Source organism: Columba livia, chromosome 16 (assembly GCF_036013475.1).
Source record: "Columba livia isolate bColLiv1 breed racing homer chromosome 16, bColLiv1.pat.W.v2, whole genome shotgun sequence".
Taxonomy (NCBI): Eukaryota; Metazoa; Chordata; class Aves; order Columbiformes; family Columbidae; genus Columba; species Columba livia.
The window spans coordinates 6933501-6951155 of NC_088617.1; the positions used below are offsets into that span (position 1 = coordinate 6933501).

The 17655-nt window shown below is 48.7% G+C and overlaps 1 long non-coding RNA gene across 1 annotated transcript in view; it reads left to right on the plus strand.

Annotated features, from left to right (window-relative positions):
- Positions 1 to 6632: 6632 nt before the first annotated feature.
- Positions 6633 to 17655, plus strand: part of LOC135575259 (uncharacterized) — a 39267-nt gene continuing 28244 nt past the window's right edge. Inside the window, exon 1 of the long non-coding RNA XR_002409222.2 lies at positions 6633 to 6983. This is a non-coding gene — a long non-coding RNA (uncharacterized LOC135575259). The remainder of the gene's footprint in view (positions 6984 to 17655) is intronic.

Sequence of the window (17655 nt, forward strand, 5' to 3'; positions counted from 1 at the left end):
AATCCCAGTTGTTTGTTGTCAAACACCGTGGTGAGATGCACTCTTCAACTGCTTTGTGTAATTTTTAGTTTTTAGGGGTTTTCCCCCCAATTCTAAGTACTTTCATGCCAGAGAAATGTCTTTTTAACAGGAGATTTGTGGGTTAACCTTTGGGTTTGTTTCTGATTTGCTTGGCTTCATTGAAGGGGTGTCAGGTCGTATCTTTGCTCTCAGCTCTGCTGTTTTGGGGAGGCATTTACTCCGCTTCCCCAAGTGCTCCAGAACCTCTTTTATAAGCAAAATACTGCAAAAGTGATAGATACTGTGTTATTAGTCATGCAAGAGAAACTGCAGCAATCAATCCCAGCGCTAGACTAACTCCTTCCCTTTGTAGTTTGGATGTTTAGAAGCAATTTGGGGAGTAATCGCTGCGAATGGCAGCGTGGAAGTAAATGCTTGCAATAAAACATTGCGGGGGTGACTGTTATCCTAATGATACTTCCAACAAACATTACCAAAATATGTTTGCTTCTCTAAAAATGGCAACAGAATTTTAATGTTCTTAGTGCTGACATGGAAATGGCTTAAAAATTAGCCGGGTTGGTTCTGAGATTATTTTTCTTTATTATTGCAAGGGTGAAGTGGGTTCCCCTTCCTACTGCCCTGCCTATCCCGGAGTGTGGCATTGCTCTCCGCTTCACGATCTACTCATGTTTTATTTCCATTAAACCAATATAAATAATTGCTATATTCTTTCACCGAGCAGACACGGACATTGCGAGCTGGCAATAGCATTACCGGAAAAAGCTGCTGGCCTGATCCCAACGGCCTTTTCTCCTTTATTTTTTTTTTCCAGATGGGTTCATCTCTTATTCCTTGTGAATAATTTATCCAGGCATGCCTGGAAATGTTCTCTAAAGAAATGATGACTGTCTTAAAACCTCTATACCAGTGGTGCTTGTGGGTGCTGGAGAACCATCCTTTTGCCTTTCCAGTTATGTGGGTTTCTCTCCATGTGTGAGCAAACCCATGGTGCTGGGATGCGCTGGGATTTTGGGAGAGGAGCCCACGAGAATCATGAGCTCGGGGTGGGCAGTGATGGTGTGGGCAAGGCGCGTGGTCCATCCATCCATCCATCCATCCATCCATCCATCCATCCATCCATCCATCTATCCTTCCATCATCTGACTGACATGCGACATGCAGGAATCCAGTTCGGCGTTGGGCAAATCCTCCAGCACTTGCTAGATGCGACAGTGCACGTATGTCTGGGTTGATATCTCTATCTAGGCCACTTTGCAGAGATTTCCAAGGCAAACCTTGCCTGTAGACAAACATTTCCAAGGGAATTCAGTTGGATTTGTAAAATTTGCCCGGTGAAACCAGTCTGACTTCAGCCTCCGCATCTCTGGACCAACATAAATCTGCTTGGTGCAGTTTGGTTGAGTACATGGAGCATCAGAGCCAAGTGCTGGGGTGCAGGTGGGGCTGCCCCCACCTTCCTTTGATGGATGGGTGCATTTGAGGTGCCGTTGTTTGCAGATGGAGCCCGTGGTGGCCAAGTCTTGCCAGCCAATTGCTTCTTGTTATTCCGCATTTGCAAACCAGAGCGGAGCGGATGGAGACATGGTGCCAACCGTTGCTCTTGCCATCGTCTGTCTCCATCTGGCCAAACCTACTGAAAGGGATTGGAGGCCAGAAGGAGAAACTCACCATGCTTATAGCAAAAGCATCCAAAATCCCAGGACATCGTGAGCTTCACAAGGGGGGAAAATGTGGGGGTGGCTTCAGATATTTGCTGAGCCTGGTGCTCCTGCGAGGAAAGCAACTGTTGGAGGCTACACAGTGAACACTTACCGAGTAAATGCTGTGTAAAACAAAAGACAGGGTGTTGTTCAGCCCTCGTCAGTCCCTGTGGAGGGTGAGCTGCTGTCCCTGCTGTGTTGCAGGACTCTCCTGCTTCTGAAATGGGACCTGCCTGTTTGCTTGGTGGCTTGTAGCAACTGCCCATGTTCGGGGCTGCTCTTTTCCTTGCACGCTGCTGCCAGATGCAAAGCGATTAAGGCAGGTGATTAAGTGCGGTGCTTCTCTATCGATCCTCCGCTCCTTCCCAGGGCTGACGTTATCCTCTTTGGATATTCATAGCGCGGCTGCTGAGAGCCAGCGTGGAAATCCTTCCAGACAAAGGTGTCAGCAGTTGTCTGCTGTCTTCCGCAGCCTTTTCGGCTGCTCCTGTGCTCAGCTCCTTGGCACAGGCTGTTGCTTGTCAGCCCGTGGACAGTCATGGGGCCGCTGGTGACAGTACATGGCAAGGAGGACACGTTCCAGTGCACCAGCTCCCTCCGGCTCCGTGCAGGTGGGATGCTGATGTCTTCCCGGCAGTGATGCCGGATGTCGGGCAGGCCAGGCTGTACCTCTGGGGATAATTTCTCATTTCCCACCAGACACAAACACCTCTTCCCAACACGTCCTGTAATTTTGCCTTTTCTCTCCAATTTGCCTGATTTTCAATGGAAGCATCCCTCTGTGATGCCGAGAGAGCCCAAGTGACACCATCCCTTCTATTTGGCATGGGGTAGCCCAGGGCAAAAGGGGAGACCCGAGAGCAGGCAAGTTATTCTCCAAATGCACCAGGAAAACAACAAAAAAAATTGTTTTTTAAGCACTTTTTGCTAGGTGTTGAGTTTGCAGCCAACAGCCGAATGCATTGCTGAGTTTAGCTCTGTCTACTCTGCAGTGCAGTTGCTCAAGAAATCAGTGGCCTGACAGGCTTTTCTGTGCTAGAAAATACACTTTTTGCTTGTGTGGGTATGAAAAGAGCTCCCCCAAGCCCACACGGTGCCGAGGGAAGGCTCCTACCAAGTCCAGCATAACAACGAGTCACAGGACAAAGACTTCGCTCTCCTACTTCTGTTCTGCTTGCAGGGGCCGCAGCGCTTTCAATACTGACCAGAGGGCAATTTAGCAGAAGGAAATGTCTTTTATTCTTTGGCTAAAAATAACCTTTTTCTAGTGCGTGGCCACCTGAATTTGCAGTCCATGATGATTTTCTGGCTTTCTCTGTCCATTGTGACCATTCATAAAGCATCAGAAAACCCCTCCTGCAGCATCTGGGCAGTGCATTAATTTCCATGTGGATGATGCTGCTTTGTTACGGGGTATTCGGTCTGGCCATGCAATGGGGAATATCTCTGCTCCTTTATGGACTTCTCTGGGAAAGAGGTGTCTAATCCATCCCTCTTCCTCAGTCAGTCCCAGGCTCACTGGCAAAGCCAAAACATCAGTATAACTCCTGACCCAGCAGCATCCCTCGGCCGGCCAATTGTTTAATACTTGGAGCACAGCCACTGTAAAAAATAACAGGACAAAAGTCACAAAAACAACCTCCGAATTACCCTCTTCCCTGCCTGTGTTTTGACACATGGGGGTGATTTCCAGCAATTCCTGGGCAGAGCTGCTGAAAGCAACAACCACTGGCTTTGGGGGCTGCTGTGGCCATGGGGATGCAGGGACGGTCCCTCCCCAAATGAAGCTGATTTTTTGAAGATTTTCTGTAGGGGGAAATGCCTCTGCATGATTGTCCGCTGCAAGCATGAATCTGGGGAAATTATGACTTTTCTGCAGGGAGAAACCTCCCTGTATTTGGGTCTGGGGGTTGCTGTGCTGCTCTCACCTCTCTGCCATCCCTAAGGTGCTGTTGCCCTCCCCAGCACCCCAGCACCTCAGGGACCCATCTCTCCCCTTAAGGATTCCAAGGTCATTAATCCACTTTATGAATTAAAAGACTGAAAACATTCGACTCTTGAGAAACTGGAATCCAAACCTCTGCTGCCCCAGCGCTCAGCACCACGCCTCCGAAGTCACTGTGAATTTACAATATTGAGCCAAAAATGTGACATCCTTAGAAAAACTAAAAGTGCATCTGGGAGAATGAAAAAAAAAGAATAAAAGGTATTTGCTCCTTTGCCATATTGTAATTGGAGTGCGATGGGGAAGAGCGGAGTGGTGCAATAGGCAGAGTGCTCGGAAATGAGAGCGGCATCGTGGAGGGGAGGCTGATGACAGGAGCACTGGCACAACTGTCCTCTTTGGGACCGGGGTGACAGATCATCTGCTTCATCAGCAGGGCTGAGGGACACAGTGGGGCTCTGGGGAGGAGTGGAACCAAATAAAACCATGGAAGAAAGGAAAGCCAGTGGCCAAAAACCAGAGCCACCCCTTTCTTCTGTGTCCAGAGCCCCCAAAGCAAAACCTTTAATCATCCCGGAAGGGAAGCGCTCCCATGGTGGCAGGGCCACGGCTTCCCCGCTCGCAGTCGGGGTTTACACAGTGATTAAGATCTCATCTGGCAAAGAAATCGGCTCAGCAGATTGCAGGGAACAGAGTGGGGAGAAGCACTTCCGAGCTGCCGTGTGAAACCTGAGAGCTCCGTGTCATGCGGGGTGGCCATGCACAGACAGCAGCTCTGCGTTCAAAATGAATGTTTTACAAGTATCCAAGGGTTTTTTGGAGTCTGTTTTCATTCCCAGAAAGGGTCTGGTTGCCCGGGCAGTTCTGCAGTCCTGTCCTGCTCGCTGTAGGTGCCTCTTCTCCAGGGCCTGGAGAATGCTCTCCAAAATTTGACAACAGCGGAGGACTCGCCTGATGCTCTGAGTAATTTCCACTCCTGAGCCCTACAGGGTTTGGGGAGGATGCTTAATGCTTTCAGGGAAAAATGTTGCTCCAAGTACTATAGAAATGGTGTGAGGTTGGGCTCAGCTACTGGCCTGGAGCCATGAAGGCCAAGGGAAAGTGTGCAGGGTACGGCCTGCATGGGGACAGTTTGAGGAGCAGCTTTGGAGCTCAGCGCAGGTGTTTACTCTTCTGCAGAGCTGCTGGAGTTTTCCTTTCCTCTGCAAATAAATACAGAATCAAACAATTTGCATTCAGCTCTTGCAGATCACCAGCCGCTGAGTGTAAAACATTGCTCAGTCAGGTGGCCGTGACCTGGAGAAGTTGAAGTCCTCCTCATGTCCTCCCCTGAGACAAGCAGGATGTGCAGATGGGTGTTTTCTAAATGCTTTTGCAGTAGCAGAGCTCATGCAAAATGGTGTATTTACTTTGCCCTTCACACACCTTCCCTTGTCCTTGTCACCCCGGTTCTGTCCTGCCCTCTGCCCTGGTCCTGCTCCATCACCTCTCCCACCCTGCCAACCTGGCTGTGGTCTGGAGAAGATAATGATGGAAGAAACGCCTGCTTTGAACAGCTCTGCCGGGGCGGTGGGCGGTTGGGTGAATTCAGCTCATCACAGTGTGTTCTCACAAATTTCTGCTGCCCTTTTATCAGACCATCAGCCCAGAGAGATCACGCTTCAGCCAGCGCCTCGTACCTCCACAGCCGACGGCTCCGGTAGCTGCAGCCTGACTCATGCTGCGTGGGAGAAAGTAATTATCTCAGCCATTGCAAATTGGGCCCGTAATAACCTTTCTCTCCGTAACGGCAAGGATGCTCCCTTAAAAAAATATATGTATTGTAATTGATTTTGGATAATGAGTTGGACTTATCAGGGAGAGAGCAGCGGAGAGATGAGGAATGGGTGGATGTGGGATAGCGGGGTGAAAGGAGAGGATGTCCCATGGAGAGGGTGCGGAAGGGCTGATCCTGCAGGCAGGGCACATGCATGTGAGGGCTTTTCTTCCTCCTCCCCCCTCCTCCTCCTCCTCTCTCTGCCAGCCATTCCGGCAGCTTCCTCTCCCTTCCCTGGTGCACTGTGGACTGCTTTGCCATCTTGGAGAAGCAACAATTAATTGCCCTTTCCCCAGCAGTGTTTTGCCATGAGGCAGTGAAGCGCGTTTGATGGAAGGCGAGCCGGGTCCAGAACTGCCGTGACCTTCTCTGCCTGGCTTTGTTAGTCCTGAGGGCTGGCAGAAGAGGTGTGTGGGGGTTTTAGTGTGAGATTGCCGTGTGCCACTGCAGCATTTCCAGTGCTGCTGCTCCTGGTGCGGGGACATGCGTCTGTTCCTGGCTCTTGCTGGGAAGAAAATGCAACAATGCTCTCTAGAGGCAGAAGAAGTCAAGAAGAGGTTCGCTTTTTCTGGCTCTGCCTTTTGCCATGACCTCAGTGCTCTTCCCAGCTGTTTATTTCCCAGAGAAATAGCAATTTTCAGGGCATTTTGGCCTTTTGTGTTAGAGCTTGGGTGGTTTGCTTCTCCTTCCCTCCCCATGGGACAAACTGATGTAATTATTGCGGGTGCTCAGAGGAGGGCTGGGAGAAGAGGGAAGCATTTTGGGTCAGTATGGGGAGCATTTCGAGGTCAGGATGGGGAGTATTTTGGGCCAGGATGGGGAGTGTTTTGGGTCAGAACAGAACTCTGGGATGTGATGGCTGAGCAGGGTGATGGAGGAAGGGGAAGAGGCTGGTTCAGATGTGCTGCAGCACACCCCAGCATCGCTCTGGGACAGGGAAGGTCCTTGGGACTCATGGTGGGATCTTGGAAGGAGAAGGTCTTCTAAGGACGAGTTGACCCCAGCTCTCAGGTGTTAACAGATGCAGCTGTGGGGCTGCACTGGGAAGGAGGAGCTGCAGGGGCCCAATCGGTCACTAATTGTCCCTTAATAAAAGCCAGATAGGGCAGAGAAGCTGGTTTGGGTCTCTTTTCTTGGGCAGAGCAGGCAGTAGCTTTGAAGCTGCCTCACCTAGGATGTGTATTTGGGTGTGAAGGAGGGACTGGAGCTCTGATCAGTGGAGGGATTTTCAGGAGAGAACCTAGGGAGGTGCTGAAGAAGCTCCTGGGATGCTTTAGTTGAGGCTGAAGGAGGTTTTTGTGGGGCAGCTCAGGAGGAGCTGGCCCAGGTGCAGTGGGGCTGTGCTGAAGCTGTGGAGATGTCCTACAAGGCTTGGACCCTGAGTCTGCAAGAACTGGCAAAAATGGGAGTGCCAGCACCTGGCTCAGCGGTTACAGATGCCATCCTCTGCTCTTCCAGAGACCCCAGGTGGCATCTGTGTCCAGCTGCATCAGCTGCTGTAAGTAGCAAATGTTTGCGTCCTCTGCATGGGATCTTTCAAGGGCGAAGCGGGTTAAAAGGCGATGCTCTGCCTCATGCTGATGGGTGTCAGAGGTGATATACAGGGCCAAGATGGGAATCCAGGTGAGATTTTTAGGGTACTAATCCATAGGCTTCTTTCTCTGGCAAGGTTGTTCATGTGAACACTTGGCCAAGCACAACTCAGCCCATGGAGTTGTGATCAGTGAAGTCCCCTTGCTTTTGCAAAAAGACCATTGGAGTCAGCTGGGCTTGCACAGCTGCAGCAAGCAGGGCCTGACCCCCAGCTGCACCCGGGGCTGGGGAGGAATGCAAAGCCCAGACCACTTCTGGCCTTTAAAAAAAAAGTCCAAATAAAATAATTCCTTTTACTATCCTGGCCAGTTTCCAGCTCACTTAATTACATTCTGCCAATCCACCCTGCAATCCCATATGTTGTTGTTTATTTTATTAGCTCATATTGCCTATCTTTCAGTAACAATGGCCCTATGAATAGCCCAGCCTGCCGAATTAATTGTGCTGGTGAAAGGCTCAGGTTAATATATAAAATGTACTTGCATCCCCTGAATAAAGGAAACAGAGGAAATTATATTACTGAGCTGAACTGGGCAAATCTCGTGTCCCCAAGTGACTGGGAAGATTTGTAAAGAATTGACTGTACAAATGGTTTAAAACCAGCCTGAGCCCTCCTATTCAAAACCTATGGGTGAAGAGGTTGAAGTCACCGATTTGAGGCTTTGCCATCAAAAGGACTTTGGGACTTGGGCGGACATCAGGTGTCTGACGTACTCCTGGGTTTTTGACCTTCATTGAGGGTCTAGCTGAGAAGTGGGAGACCTTATGGTTGACCCTTGTGCTCTTTTCTGTCCAGGTGTGGGTAAGGATAATCCCCAGGGACACCTTAGTGCACCTGGGGCACCCCAGCCCTGGTGCAGGTGGGTCTCCTTAGTGGGATAGTTTAATGCAAGTAATTGCAGTGGCGGTGAATAGCTCCTGCTGGCTGAAAGCTGGAAAAAGCAGGTGAAAGTTCTGCAGAACTTATATTTTCCACACTCTTTCCCAATCCATTTAATGCTCATGGTAAGTGTGATGAGCGGGGTTATGAAGGAACCGGTGGGTTATGGGCTGGGTGTCCACAGCTGCAGCTGTGTCTTTTCTCATCACTTTGTGCTTGAGGGATTAGCGACACCTAATACCATTAGTTAGCAATGAAATATTGCTTTAATTTCCTGTTATTGCCATAAATCGGGAACCCTTGTGCAGCTACAGCCTTGTGTTGCAAACCCTGTGACATCTCATGGAGGTTGCCTAGAGTCTGGGAAGTGCATTGGGACCCAGATGATGGGGTGATGCTGAGCCCAGGGAGGTGCCCTGAGGATGGGGCTAAAGAGACTGTGATTTAGTGGCATTTGGGATGTCATCATTTCTTTGCTCAGGGGACAAGGAGCCAAAGCCTGACTCAATTTCCTACTGCAAGTTCCAGTCTAGCTGGTGGCAGTTCTGAACAGTGCTGGGCTGAGACAGCAGCAGCAAAAATACACGTATGCTGTCCTCCCAGGCAGCGGGACTGGTGGTACTTTTACACTTTTTTTTTAATTCTAACTTTTCTATTGGAAAGCAAGTGCTGTATCTCATGTCTCATTATTCAGGAGACCTGATGCATCTGCGTGGGTTTTCCAGCCTTTGCCACATACAGTCTGTGAGTCGAGGTGGGACACGCAGGGCTTTGTGCTTCTGCCGAGACCAGTAAAATGTCTGTGCTTGGGGGTTCCACGTGCAGGCTGCAGATATGTATGGAAGGGCAGTTTGTGTTAAATTGCACCAGATTAAAGCATTTCTGTGTGGGAACCCTTGGTCTGGTTTAATTTCATGGGGTTCTGTGCTCTGTTAAGCTTGGTTGCTCACTGCCTTTGAAACCAGGAAGGATTGTTCTGATTATTTAATCTGACCTCCCATGGGGTGTAAAGCTTTACCCCATCACTGCCCTGAGCCCATGTTTCTGTCTGAGCTCTTGCATATTGTTGCATCTGAATTTCAAGGCTGAGTGATGTGTGATAGCAAACCCCTGGAAGTCCTTGGCAAGTTTGGAAATTACCCTTGTAATTAATAACTGTCTTGTTTCTGGCTAAGTTTATTTTGCTGCAGTTTCCAGTGCTGGGAGCTCATTATGGTTTTCTCTGCTGCATTAAAGAGATACCTGTTATCAGGGAGCACCAGACAGGACTGTCCCAGAGAGGTTAGCCAAAAGTTACTGGATGGTCTGGGCTGGTAAATGGGATTTGCAGGCTGTTTTGGGAAGGGGGCAGGTAGGGATGTATGCTAAGGTGATGGAGAGATTCACAAGCTACCGTTGTCAAAGCAAACTCTCACAGGTGTATGCTGAAGTCTGGGGTGTTATGGAGAGGTCTTTGCGTTTGGATGGTGAGAAAAATGTGTATCCAGAGGGACGCTGGCGTTTTCCATCAGGCAGTGAGTGCCATCCGTTATCAGCTGCCTGTAACTCGGTCTGATGCACTGTGTGTGCTGTCAGCTATTTAAATCTGATTAGCACAAGTGTTTCTTCCTCTCCTCAGTGATTTGCCATGTTCTTAATGTGGTGTCCACTAATGACAGGGGAAGAAGCTAAACAAAGTTATTTACCCATCAACTAAATGGCAGCTCGCATTGCTCTTAAACACACTGAGCAGAGGAAGGAACATCCTTCACAGAAGCTGCTTGATGGACTCGATTAATTCTGACTGCTGAGAGCAGGATAAATGGGGAAAAAAAGGAGTCAAATGCGTGGTCAGACAATCCCGAGAGGAGGAGATGATCTGCTCCATGTCCAGCTGCTGTTAGTTCTGGTGAGGGACACTCAGAGCTCAAAGGATGCATGATTTAGGGTAAACCAATGTTGGGGGTCACTGGAGCCCCATTAATGTCCCTGATTTCTTGTTAGCATCATCCAGCTTTGTAGACAACTTGCAAGGGGCAGATGTATCCTGGGGGATGTGCTTTGTGTGGTTCCCAGCTCTGGAGCTGGTTTGCTCTGTGTCATGGTGGGACCGCAGGGCTCAGGTCCTTGTACTCCCAAGCCGTGCTTTGCCTGGTGACTCGCAAATGTCCTTGTAACCGTTGGCGGGATTTCAGAGGCAGTGAAAAGCGAAGCGAGTCCCCTCCCTGGCTTGCAGAGCATCGTCTCTGCAAAGGGATGTGATGCGCGGCAGCTCTGCCATGAGCAGCGTGTGTTCCGCATGCAGAGCGCGGGTGTCTAGAGAAGGGGGAACGCGGCAGAGGCTTTGAGATGGTAAAAAAACCAAACAGCTTCCTTTAGGCAAATGCAATTGCCTGCCCTTGTGCTCCATGGGAAGTAGGCTAAGACAGGTTTTTTTCTTTCTTAATCTTATTTTTCATTCTTGGTGTGTGTGCTTTGCTCCAGGATTGACTAAACAGAGCCCTTTCGAGTGTTTCCACAGGGCTTCTTTAATATCTTGATCATCTGGCAGCTCTTCCATGGCCTACGTGTTTCTGTTATTTTTTTCCACCCTGCAGTTTGGTATTAAATTTAACTGTGATCCCCTGAATGCATTTGTAGGAGGATCCCACTGTATGATCTGTTCACTATGGTAATCACAACCCTGTACTAATTACTTGCATTATCGATAACTGTGCTTGGCACTAAAGCATTTGTCTTTGTTCCTTTCTCTCTCCCCCAGTTCCTCCTCCTTTCCCTGCAGCATCTCTGCTCTGTGTTCTGATCATGAAAGCCACTGAAGAGTTGCTTCTTGCTAGAATATCCTGAGTAAATACTTTGGAAAGCAGTCCTGCGTTTTACACATCCCATAATGATCCCTGATTAAAATGGTCCCTCATCGAGCCTTGTGCTGAGTGGTCTGCTGCAGACTGAGATGGCATTTTCCGTAATTGATGTCCCACAGAAGGAGGTGATTTAATTCTGCCGAAGTCATATTTGTTTTCCGCAAGTCTCCCAAAGTTAATGACACCAATTATTCCAAAGAGCTGAGACTTTAATAACTACCAATGCATCATCTCGTGCTGAGCTCATCCCCACGTGTGAGGCAGAGGAATGCTCGAGTGATGCTGGTGTTTTGGAGCAGCCCCTCGGAGCCCTGGTTAATGGAATTTGCAATCCTGAAGTGTCTCTCTGACACAATCCAGGGCCAATGTGCTGTAAGCCGGACTCAAAAATTGTCGCATTGTAAGGAAATGCAAGAGGCTTTTGAAGAGCGAAGCCTACAGAAGTGCAGAACGTCACGCTTGCGTGTTCCTCTGCTGCCATCTGCTCCAGAGCGCTTTTTCCTCTCTGTATTTCCCAGCTCTGAGGATGCTCCCCCAGCCAACCAGCTGGCAATCCAGCACTGATGTTGATGGATTTTCTTTCATGGAAGAGGCTGAAGATTAAAAACTTGTAACCTTTACACCCAGGCCTTCCCCAAGGCTCCATTTGTACTCAAATCCTTCCCTCCCAGTGTCTATGAGCTGATTTCTGAGAGCTGTAACTTAATCAGGATGTTAATTTTAACCTTTTTCTTGAAAGATTATCTTCCATGCCACTTAACTCCCGGAAACACTGACACCCCATGGGCATTCTCTGTGACCAGAGGCTGTTGTCCCTTCAAACTTTCCTGTGTCTTTGCAGTTCTGCAGTGTCGCTTCTTTCTAATGGTGCCAACTCAAATCCTGGTGTTCATGGAATAACTTTTCTATATGCTGGAATTGATCATTAATAATAGGTGCCTATTTTGCGTTATCTAACTCTGCATTATGCATAGTGGGATGGATAATTCACATGGGCAGCTGTCAATTGCTGGCAGAGCATCTCCTGTACATCATGTCTCGGCACTGGGGGAAAGGTGGGTGATTTGGGTACCAGTGGGTGCTTGGGGAGGATGCGGGTAGTGATTCACCCCTCCGAAAAACACGTCTTGCTCACTACCAGTACCCATTTCTGAGGAGAAGGGTATGAGGGATGGGGTTGGGTGTCCCGAGGCTTTGCTGGGAGGTGGGGAAGTCAATGGAACAAGTGGTAGAACTGCCAAGGCAGAGCCTGCGCTGCTTTCCAGGCACTGCTGCATGACTCAGGGGATTAGATCACAGGTTTGCCTCGGCAACAGCTTTTGTAGGTTTTGTTCTTTTCATTTAGATGAGTCGTTTGTTTCCAAGAGGGATTTTTTTTGGGGGAGTTTGCCTCTCTGCTGTTTCTCTGAGAGGTTTTTCAGTGTCGCCTTTATGTTCTTCTCCTAAAATTCTGGAGCAGCCTGGGGAGGTGCACAGGCAGGGCAGAGCACAAGGTTTTCCTGGTGTTCAGCAGGGTGAGGATTGGTCCCCTGCAAAGAGAAGACACACAAGTGCTTTACCTGGTGAAATATCTGAGTAAGAGCTGCTCGTGGCTTGTAGTCTTTCTGAATTACTTTTCTCTGTATGAGCTTTTTATAACAAGCAAGAGCAGAATCAGCATCAGCCTCCCGGTGCTGCGGGTGGCTTCTCTTTATCAAGGGATACTGGAATTGCCACGGAGTATGGCACAGCAACAATATGGTTCAAAACAGCGATAAGAATACAACTGTTGTTTGCACAGATGAATGCAGAAGATGATGTGAAATGTCAAGAAATGCATTAATCTGGAAACTCACTTTGCTTTCTCAGCACCCACTTAAGCCCTCTGACACCACATCTTTTACTCTGTTTCAAAGGATAAAGGCTGTGAAAGGCAGGTTGTCTACCACAGGGAGAGGAAATGTCTCTGGATCAGAGATGCAAGTCCGCATTTGCTTTTTGCTGTGGAAAGGGTGATTTTGCCCACAGGGCTGTGGGAACATCCCCTCGTGTCTCTGACCATCCTTGCTGGGCAGATGGATGCACAGCCTAAATCTGCTCCTCCTTGTCATCACTGCAGTGGCTCTTACTGCTTAAATGAGTAAAAAACATCTGCCTGACAGTTTTCCTGTTAAAAACTGTTCAGGAGCGATAGAAGAAAAATGCAGTTACCCAGAAGTGATGCTTTTGAATGGGTGCTTTCCATTTTTTCCATCAGCTATTGCTGTCTTTTACTAATTAGCCTTCATATCTCATTAAAATCATAATGTGTTATGGTTTTTCTTTTTTTTTTTTTTGTTTTACCTACTGAAGTTTTGTAAATAGCCTTTATTCTGGTCTTTAATGCATGTTGATTGAAGCATTTATTGGATGCCACTTATGCAGCTCTGTGCCTGCGTTGATTATCTTCTTAAGACATTTACTAAACCACTGCTTAGAATTACTCCAACCCATCTGGCGTATTAAGTGTTTGTGCAGAGTGTACCCGACTTTCCCATCCACTTCCTCAATTAATATTAAATATTCAAGGGAATATATTTTTTTTTTCCTCCTTGCCATCTGATCTTCCATCTCTAACAGTGTATTTGGGTAGAAATGTGTCATTAGCTGGGCTGGGAGGTGGATGCTGGAGGTGAATTGAGGTGCCCAGTTCCGCACAGCGACAGATTTTGGCAGGCAGATGGCTCCAGTGAGGGGGGATATCAAAGTCAAAAGATATTATTCCCCCTTATTCTGGCATAGCAGGGAAGGGTCTCCTGGAGGCAGGGAATTAAATCCACCCTGCTATCCCTGCCGGCTCCGAAAGCTGCCCTGCATCCCTAGGGATGAGTGGGGTTGGGAAGGATTAACAATGATCTCCACTGGTGGGAAGCGCTTGTACAAAACCCATCTGCATTAGGCATGACAGGGACATGATTTTACTTCTGCAGTCAACCTCGCAAACAAAAATGAGAACAGAACGTGTCACTTGCCTGGTGATTATCCAAAGCAGGTTAAACCCTGTGCCAGCAGCAAGATCAGGGCTAAGGATGAATTTAAGTGGCAGTAAAATATTCACAGTGGGATGGAGGGTGGAAGGTGGTTATTAGCTTTGAAGAGGATTTCTTGCAATAAAGAAGGGATCTGGCATTGTATTTCTTCCTGGCAAGTAAGAACAGGTGCTTCTTGGACTATCCCAGCCATAAATCTGTCCACCTGGAGACAGAAATAAGAGATACTGAAGAAGAGGATTTATAGCAATTCTCATTCCAGGATGTTGTACCGGGTGTTTCAAGCAGTCTTTATAACAACATCGTGTCTGGCTTGTAATGTTGATAAGAAAACCTTACTGCATTTATTACCCTTTCCACAAGAAGAAAAGCAGCAAGCTTTTATGGAAGGAGAAAGCACAGGGTGTTTTTTCCCCTTGGAGGTGACTGCGATCCCACATGTGTGCTGCTGTGCGAGCTCGCGGGGTGACGTGTGGCCTGTGCCCACAGGGGACCAGGCTGCTGCTTGTGCCAGGGAATTGGTGGAGCCTCCTGCTAGACTGGGGGGTGCTGAAGGTGCGAAGGCTGCGTTGAAGGTGGGGTTCACCCCTCTGATAGCTGGGGTGGTCAGTGGGTGCAGCTCAGATGCCCTACCTGCAGCTGTCAGCTCCTGCCCATGCTGGAGGTGTTTTGATGACCATCTGGCTTTGAACAGCATCATCCAGGTGCTGGAAATCCCTCCTAACCCAGAGTGTGGTTGTGTTAAGGTGGCAGTGCTGAGGTGACGGTGCTGTGTTGTCAAAGTGGTGCTTTTGGCTTGGGTTGTGAAATACTCCCTATCCCTCCCAGCAACCAGACCACGCAGAAGAGTGTTTTGGCAAGAATCTGCATCCCGGGGCTGGGATGCTGTGGCTGCAGCGCTGGTGGGCAGCAATGGCAGCGCTGCCAGCAGCGGGCGATGCTGGAGGATCCACCGTGGAGATGGTGACACAGCCCAGGCCTGAGCGATGCACGGCAAAGCTGCTGAGCATCAGCTCCAGCAGAGCCAAGAGCCTGTAACGTGTAGACCAAAACGCCTTTGTGTTAAGCAAAAGTGAGATTGCTCCTGCTAATGGCTGTCGCTCTGAGAAAAGCAAAAAGCTGTTCATGAATGTATCATGCGTGCAAGGAGCTGTGTTTTCCTAATGAACCATCTGCTCAAAATCCTTTTCCTAGGGATTAGCAATGACCCTGTCTGGCCAAATGGGTGATGTCAGCGTTTAAACTGAGTTGGTTTGGTGCAGCTTGAATACCTGGCGGGGGGGAAGCAGGGGTTTGCAAATGTGCCCTCCCCATTGTGTGACTGATACGGGATGCTCGTGGGGGAAACAACTTATTCCCCAGCCTGTGGGAGCTGTGAGATTTGCTCCCAGAAAACCTCAGCGGCTGCATTAAAGTCTCAATGCCAGACTGTGTCTGTGGAGTCTGAGGAGGGTTTTTGCGAGGTGGCTGGTGTTTGGGTGCTGATGTCCTATTGAAGGTGACGATGCTGTGCCACCCAGAGTCTGATCAGGATGCAGGGACAACTGCTCTCTTCAGCTCAGCCAGCGGCTTGCAAAGCTATTGACAGTTTATTCTAATGGGATAATGATGCAAACACTAAGCAAAATTGGTGTTCGAGTACCGTAGAAAACACTTATTTTGCTTGTTTGTAGAGAGAAAGATCTTAGAGGAAACGGAGAAGAATAAAACAAATCAAAATAATTAAAGAAAATATTCCACTACATTGCAAATGAGTCTGCAGCCTGGACCAAAGCACTTTTAATTGGATTCTGAAGTCCCAGGACATGCTCAGTGAGGAGCAGCTGGGGAACCTCTTGGCTTTCATTAACTTTTCCTGAACATAATTAGTGAGAAAAGAGGGAAGAGAGTGTGGTGGAGGTGAGGAAGAGGAGGAGAGCAAAGCACCTGGAGGGCAGGGAGCGATCCTGGTGGAATGGCGATTGCTGGCGATTCCTCCTGTCCAAGATGTGCTGCTGTGTTTGGGCAGTAACTGTTGTGCTGGTCGCGTCTCCCTGCTCTGCTCCATCACCTCCCTGCGCACCCAGGGTGATTCCTGGCTCCGTTCTCATCCTCCTTTGCCATCCCTTAGGGGCAGATGCTGCAAATGATTAATGTACCTTTTGCTTATTGTAACTTGGCTCATTTCAGTGCTGCTGAGCAGTTCTCCTTGCCTGCGGGCAGGGAAGGGATGGAGCGGAGCTGGCTTTGCAGGCTGCCATTTTGCACTTGATGGGTCCTCTGAGGTACCAGCTACACAACGGCAGGAGCAGCTTTTGTGATTTCCAGCTTTCTGTGCCTGAGGCATGCAGAAATAAGTCCAAGTTCCCCTGCAGCAATATGGCCGTAATCCTCCAGACCTGGCTTTTGTTAATGGGAGCATCAAGAAGAGGTGAAGGCTGTCAAAGCCATCAGATTTTTTTTTTTTCCAGAGCTGCTCAGTGCAAACACAGATACATGAATATTGTGGGTGGTTTTGCTTCAGACAGCCTGTGAAGTCTCAGTTTCTGTGACTTCTTAAATTTCTCTCCTCTAGGGAAAGGAATAGAGCTGAACCAGCCCTGTTCATCACCCGAGGGTGGCGGGTGTGAGATGGTGCTGAGCTGAAGCCATGGGCTCATCACATACTTGGGCCAGTTATTCCCCAAGTGCCTGGATGGGAAAATAATTTCCTCTGGTTCTTCTCCAACCATATGCTTTTAATCCTGAATTCTGGAGTTTCGGAGCTGCCAGATCAGACTTCTTTTTAAGAAAAGATTTTTCACAGCTTGCACTAATTTAACCTGGAGAACTGTTTTTTTTTTGGCTGCTTTGGGGTATTTACAACCTGATGCTGACTCAGACATTAGTCCTGCACCAGCCGTGCCAAAATTTCCCTCCTACCCTGGGGCTGAAGGTGGGAAATAACACAAAGGATCCCAGTGTTACTATCCTAGCACTGCTGACACAATCCTGGCACCTTTATATGTTTTTATCTCTAAATGAATGTAAACTTTTCTGAGGGCAGTTGCTGAGTACATAGAGTTGCTATGGGAAAGAATAAGGCAGAGAAATAGAAAAATATGGTCATGGAAGGATTGACTGGGCTGGATGGTGATGAGAGCTGTGCTGGGACCAAGCCACCCGAATCTGGGGAAGAAACGACTTGTCACCGAGCAAACAGCGGCTGCTGGTGACCCACGAGGTCCCTGAGCTGGATCCTGTGAGTCCTCGTCTTCTGCCGTTCATCTTGATGATGGATGCTTTTCTCAGCCTTGTTGTCTTGGTGCTATTTCTAGAGATCATTAGGAGGGTTTTGGGCTTGGCTCTGTCTCTCAGCTTGATTGAGGGAAACTGAGGGGAGATGGGGCAGGACGAAGTCGTGCATGGATGCAGGTGCATGCTTATCAGCGTAAATGCAGCGTATAAAATTTATGTTGATCCAAACAAGGCCATAGAAATGCAAATCAGCCGTGTCCCGCCTCATTGTCATGCATCAAAACCTGCCTGTGCCGTTATCAGTGGTTGCATCATCTCCCTGGGCTGGGCAGGTTTGTGCATGGTGCTGCGGTCCTGGTGTGTGGGGGAGAGGAGGCTCGTGGCTTGGTTGGGGGGAGATCTTAAATTCTGGCCAAGATTTTACTTCGCAGTGAAGTCGGGGCTGGTGTGAAGTCAATGTTTGTGTCACTGTGGCAGGGAGACATTCCTGCCCAAAAAGATACTGCTTATGTCTCCCGTGATGTCCTGAGATGCTTCTGTTAGTACTGTGCTCATTCCTGTTATCTTCTAATGGCATTTTGTTTGCTGAAAAGAATGAAGGAGGAGGAAAATAACCCCCCCGTTTGCTGT